The sequence below is a fragment of the Priapulus caudatus genome, unplaced genomic scaffold (assembly GCF_000485595.1).
Source record: "Priapulus caudatus unplaced genomic scaffold, Priapulus_caudatus-5.0.1 Scaffold25, whole genome shotgun sequence".
Lineage (NCBI taxonomy): Eukaryota > Metazoa > Priapulida > Priapulimorpha > Priapulimorphida > Priapulidae > Priapulus > Priapulus caudatus.
The window spans coordinates 559,372-565,280 of NW_014577086.1; the positions used below are offsets into that span (position 1 = coordinate 559,372).

A 5,909-nucleotide genomic window follows, 5' to 3' on the forward strand; every position below is an offset into this window, starting at 1 on the left:
TACACTCTTGTTTGTGTACGCTAGCTATATTATGCACGCTTGACGGCGCTCGATCTGTGTTTAACATGCTGACGCCAAAGATATGCTCCGTCGATTTGGCATTACTGTACACCTTGATTGACGTCTCCGCGGTACCGCGAGAAAGTGCGAGAGCCTGACAGCAAAAGATCAACAAGAGAACGCAAAAATTGTAATCGTGGCATGCATTTGTCCTTCTGCATGCGGTTCTAAACCGACACTTTTTTATTTAGTTATTTCAAACAATTACTGTTACTCAAGCAACCAACGGTAGGCACTCATGAAAGGTAAGAATAAAAACACTAAAAACGCTGCAAAAAACTCGCAAATGAATCGCTTTAACTGGAGGCGTTACGCCGAATTGGAGGCGAAAAGCTACTATCGGCGAATGACACAGCGAATGTGCCGGCACGCAAAGATATACGTGTGAATTTCATATTACGCATTTCGCCAGTGGATTACCGTTCTATAATCCTACGGGTCTACGTAGGCACGCTCGACAGGGCAGGTCCAACGCACACGCGACACCATAGGCACAATCAAGTCGCAGAGCCAGACCGAGCATACGCGACGACAGCACAGGATACCCACCACCGAGTGTGCACCCACCGATAGCGCAAACAGACTTAACAATTTGAACTAAAAGCATAGAGCCACCACGAGCGTACAGGGCACCAAAACAACACAACACAACGAAATAGTACGCGTACATGTACACAATTCCTACGTGCAACAGGCACGCGCACGAATCAATAGCAGAAATAACAGCACTAGCCAGCTCAGAAGTGACAGTATGAAGTAAACACGCCGCTGAGCACTGAATTGACGACAATAAAGCGCCCCGCACAAGTTGGAGCACCATGTAAGGACTGCACCGATTTCCATAAAAACGAAAAATGGGACGGAAATTCAGCACAACAGGATCCAACAAGAACAACACAAAGACAGTGAACACCCTCTGGAGCGTTGAATTCACCGAAGTTTCAGCTCATAAAATAACCATCCCAAAAACAAGCTCGGCAAAAATAACCTTTAAAACAGCTCAAATCACTCCCAACACAACAAATGGATTATGAAAACCTTATCTTACAAGTTCATCACTTTAACCCTCCAAAAGAAATTAGCAGATCCAAAAATTACAAATCACAGAAAAAACAGGCATCCATGCAATGTTCTTCTCTTAATTGTTTAATTATTTCTGATTAAAATGATGTAGAAATTGTGCTGATAACGGAATTGAAGTGGAATTTAACGTAATCTCTGGAACGGAATTTGGCAAAATTTTGAAGACGGAAATGTGCACCTCTCCTACACAATGCAGGGCTCAATTCCTCCAGTCTTGATACTACTTCCGTATGGATGTTGTTCGCTTCCAAATGCGCAATATCCGCTCAAATCTAGAGTAATTCGCGTACAGGGTTAGGCTAAATTTTACTATGAAAGAAAAAATTGCATGCAGGACAAAACGCGTCCTGATAAAATACCCTTAAAGTTAAACCCCATTGGCTATTTTAAAGCATTGGGAGCTCACGCACAAATTTTATTGTACAGATTTGTTCCAGATAGTTGATCTGAAATGCTGTAATAAATGGCTCGTCACGCACAGACTGGCGTGCTCCTGGCCTCTGTGTACATTTAAAGGAACAGTAGGGCCTCTGTAGGTTCTAGGGTTATTTTCAGCTAATTTAGGTCGAATTGCTGCTAACATAAAAAGTTCATGTTCAGTCACGCATTAAAAATAATTTTTAAAACAATGTTTTAAAACTAACGAGCTACAGTTTGATTACAAACGCGGTGGCGCCACTCAAAGCGCACGATCTGAGCAGTTGGCGGCCAAAAACCACTTTCCAAGCCAAGGGCCTACAGACCGAGGCGTAATTTTCTATTTTATTTCATTTAAAAGCAAAAGGATTGTAAATATCTATAAAGACATATTAGTTTCAGTTCATAATATGGATAAAATTTGCCCTAAAATAAATATCGTTCGTTAAATAGCATTTAGGTATTAAATAAAATTGCACTTTTGTGATTAGCCCTCGTCATTTACCTCAGAAATAAAAATGCAAATACGCACCTTTTTCAGGGTGCAGCACGGACGAGCATCAACCGCCCCGGTCGTCATGGCGGCCGTCAAATTTCGTAGGCGCGTTGATGTGTAAATGAATTTAATTAAGTATCTGGTGACAAATACATGTGAGGTATAAGACGATTTGTTAATTAGCAGTAATTACAGTTGTATGCAGTAAAATCCTAGAGGCTACTGTCGCCTTTAATGATTTTAAGACCAAATTGGATAAAAGTTTGCTCGAGGTGGAAGAGCACTCGTACCGATCAAGTTCTTTTTATGTAATCGCGTACGGATTTTTCCTTTAGGTTTCCTCATGAAAATCTGTAACAAATCCGTATTACCGATTACCTCTGGAATTTCGAGCCTGCGTGACATGCGGCATAGAGTAAAACAGTGAATAATAGAGCCTGTAATAGTTTCATGCTAGCAAGTGCGCGCTGTGACTCCCAGCTGAACGTTCACACGAGATTCCCATGGCCTTGCTGCTTTCGCGTACTTAATCTGGTGGCTGATTCGCTGAAATCCGTGCTAACACAACCCGCAGCGTTCACACGGAGCAATCGAGGGCTTAGCTGGCTAGTGTATAATAGTAATAATTTCGTCGGTTAGACTAGAGGGAAAGTGTTTTTCATGATGGTGGCGCCGCATGAAAGTCAGTGTTTGTGGCAGTTTTTTCAGTAAAATTACACAAAATTATGATCCAGATGAACCATATAACGATCCCGCTTTGGTGATGACGGATTATCAAAAGGAAATTCGGAGAAATATTTTCAATTGGCAATGAGGCCTTAAAGTGAAACACGACACTCCGGCGCCTAGTATCAATGTAGCCGCGACTACCAGTTTTCACCAGCTTACGATGCCATGGCAAATTGCGTTCACACGAACTGACCAATAACGCGACCAGCGTGGTGCCCGTTGTTTTCGCGGGAACTCACTTTTCCCGCCGAATAAGCCTCAGTATTTCAGTACGGTACTGGGAAGCCGCCGTATAAGTCTTGAATATTTTTAACCGGTACGGTGTGAACGCATGCAGAGCGTACTGAAATCCTCGTGTGAACGCAGCTTCACGTACGTCGTCCCGTTCGACAGTGGCAGTGCAGTTTGCATATTTGGCTTTGTTTGTGTTTTTTCTTGGGCTTTGCTATTTCAAAACCTGTCGCCCATAAACTCAAACGCTGTTGGCAACAGTGGTGCCCTACATGTTAAAATACCCCTCCGTGGACGCACACGTGGGCTAACATATCAACGAAAAAAGAAGGTCCCTTGGAATTTAAAAAAAAATTATATTTTAATAAGTTATATGGCTCTTTGTTTACGAAATTGTGCGGTTTGAAAAATCACTAACAAATTTTCGTACATGCTTTCAACTTATTTCTAAAAATTTTAAAGCATTTAAAAATATCCAGAACGACCAACCGCTCCCTTTTTAGTTCATATTATGAACAACTTATGGTTTAAATAGTTCTAGGTCGCCAACCTTCGCTGTTCTCAGAAATAAAAAAAAAAGCATTTTTTGTATAAATTCACAAATTTTGGCCAGTCACTATAATTAGCATGTAATTAAAAAAAAATTGCATCGAGAGCGTAGAGAGGCATCTCTCTTATGTATGGATATGAGTTGAATTTCACAACTAACCAAAGAGGAAGGAAGAGATTACAAATAAAACTAGAAAGGGGCAGTTGTCGCCAACTACATGTATTCCCCGTGTTCTCCCAAGATGTGTATTGTGTAAGTATACGAAGTTTGGTTGCACTAGAACAATCATTAGGGGCGATTTAGAGTGGAGAGAAAACAATATGATGAGGTCAAGGTCAAGGTCTAAGGTCAATGTCAAATAAAGGTTGCAGTGACCTGGTTTCGGTACGCGACACACACCTTCTCTCCCAAGATGTGTAGTATACACAAGTTTGGTTGCGCTAGGTCAATTAGAGGCGCGAGTAATAGAGCGAAAGGGAAATAGATCAAGGTCAGGTCAAATAAGAGTCGTAGTGACCTGGTTTGTATGCTGCTCACCTTCTCCCCAAGATGTGTAAGTATACCAAGGTTTGGTAACGCTAGGTCAATTAGGGCCGAGTTAGAGAGCGGAAGGGAAATATTAATCAAGGTCAAATAATAAAGTCGCAGTGACCTGGTTTTGGTACGCTGCTCACCTTCTCCCCAAGATGTGTAAGTATACCAAGTTTGGTAGCGCTAGTCATTTTAGGGGCCGAGTTAGAGAGCGGAAGGGAAATATGATCAAGGTCAAGGGTAAAGGTCAATTAAAGGTCGCAGTGACCTGGTTTTTTGGTACGCTGGCTCACCTTCTCCCCAAGATGTGTAAGTATACCAAGTTTGGCTAGCGCTAGGTCAATTAGGGGCCGAGTTAGAGAGCGAAGGGAATTCTCTACAGCGGACCGAGCGGCGGCGGCTGGGGAGACATGAAACCATAGTATCCCCGCCGACTTCGTCGCGGGGGATACAATAACAGAAATCAAGAAGCTAAACTTAAAGGGATCCTGGAAGACGGCACATGTCAAACGCAATGATCACGCTCAGATGATCGAGTGCTACTAGATTGTCAATGTCACAACTATTATTTTAGTTATTTCTTAATTATTATCTGCTTTTGGAAACTGCACTTCCTAAAATAAACAATCTCATTTGTGCAGATTTGAAATGTTTTTCATATATATTGCAGCTTAATGCGTGTTGACTTGGTATGTCTGAATTACATAGTGTGCTTCCCTGACAATGACAGTGACAGTTACAATACCACATAACCTCATAAATATTAGTCTTGAAAATCCAAGAGACTATATCGATGACGAAAAGAGACAAAGACACAAAGTTGATCAAATAATAGACAGAGATCATTAACAAGACTGCACACAGATGACAGTAGAAAAATTTTTAACTCAAATTTGCACACGACTATGACCTAAAGAGGGAGGAAGAGAGGTACCAAGCTACTCTTGATCCAATAATTCCAATACGGAATGACAGAAACAATTTAACTACGAAGCATAACTCATCAGACATAACTCATACGTCATTGATAATCGTTTTTAGTTTCATATACGCCAAGAGCTCATAATAGAGAAGAGTATGACAGTGTATGACACCGCAGCGTTTTGCATAGTTTTCAACTTGTAAATATTCTATCAATATGTGAATAAATATATTCAAACTTTACCTTGTTTTCGTCTATGATTCTCCTCCCTTAAATTGACTACGTCACGAATTTTCTATGGTAAAATTTGTAAAATTTTTGTTGCCATTTTTTTACATTAAAAGTAAGAACTAACGGGACTAAACGTATTGTTAAATTCTTACCTGATAAGATTGTTCCTCAACTAGTTAAAAATCCAAAAAACCTGGACGATTTTATATTAGTTAAATTCCTGACATTAATTGCTTGCTATAGGCTTTGTATGCGTCACGAGTGTATGTTCACATCAAACAATATAGTAAAATAAGAAGTATAATGCAGCAATTTAACCATAACAAGTGCCGCAGAGCGACAGCGCTCACCTGACGACAGGTGTTCGGATGCTAAACTCACTGGCAAACAAATGAAGAGCACCCTCCCATCACGGCGTTCGCGCTCAGAGCATATATCTAGGATACTACTAATACAGATCTAAAATCTATGATAGCTAGGCTTTGCTATACCGGTAGTACAGTAATAAAGATACAGCTGTGTAACTTTAATGACTTCGCTATATGAACATGTTATCATGGATATGCGTCAAGCGCGAGCGTAGTGGTGGTGATGGGGGGAGAGTGGGGGGAGGGGGCGGGTGGAGGGAGCTCTAATAGCAAAATCAGTTGCCGCGAGAT

The 5,909-nt window shown here is 41.1% G+C and overlaps 1 protein-coding gene across 2 annotated transcripts in view; it reads right to left on the reverse strand.

The window, feature by feature from the left end:
- Positions 1–5,909, reverse strand: part of LOC106814252 (transcription initiation factor IIA subunit 1-like) — a 41,111-nt gene that overhangs the window by 15,870 nt on the left and 19,332 nt on the right. The gene's annotated exons all lie outside the window — the stretch shown is intronic.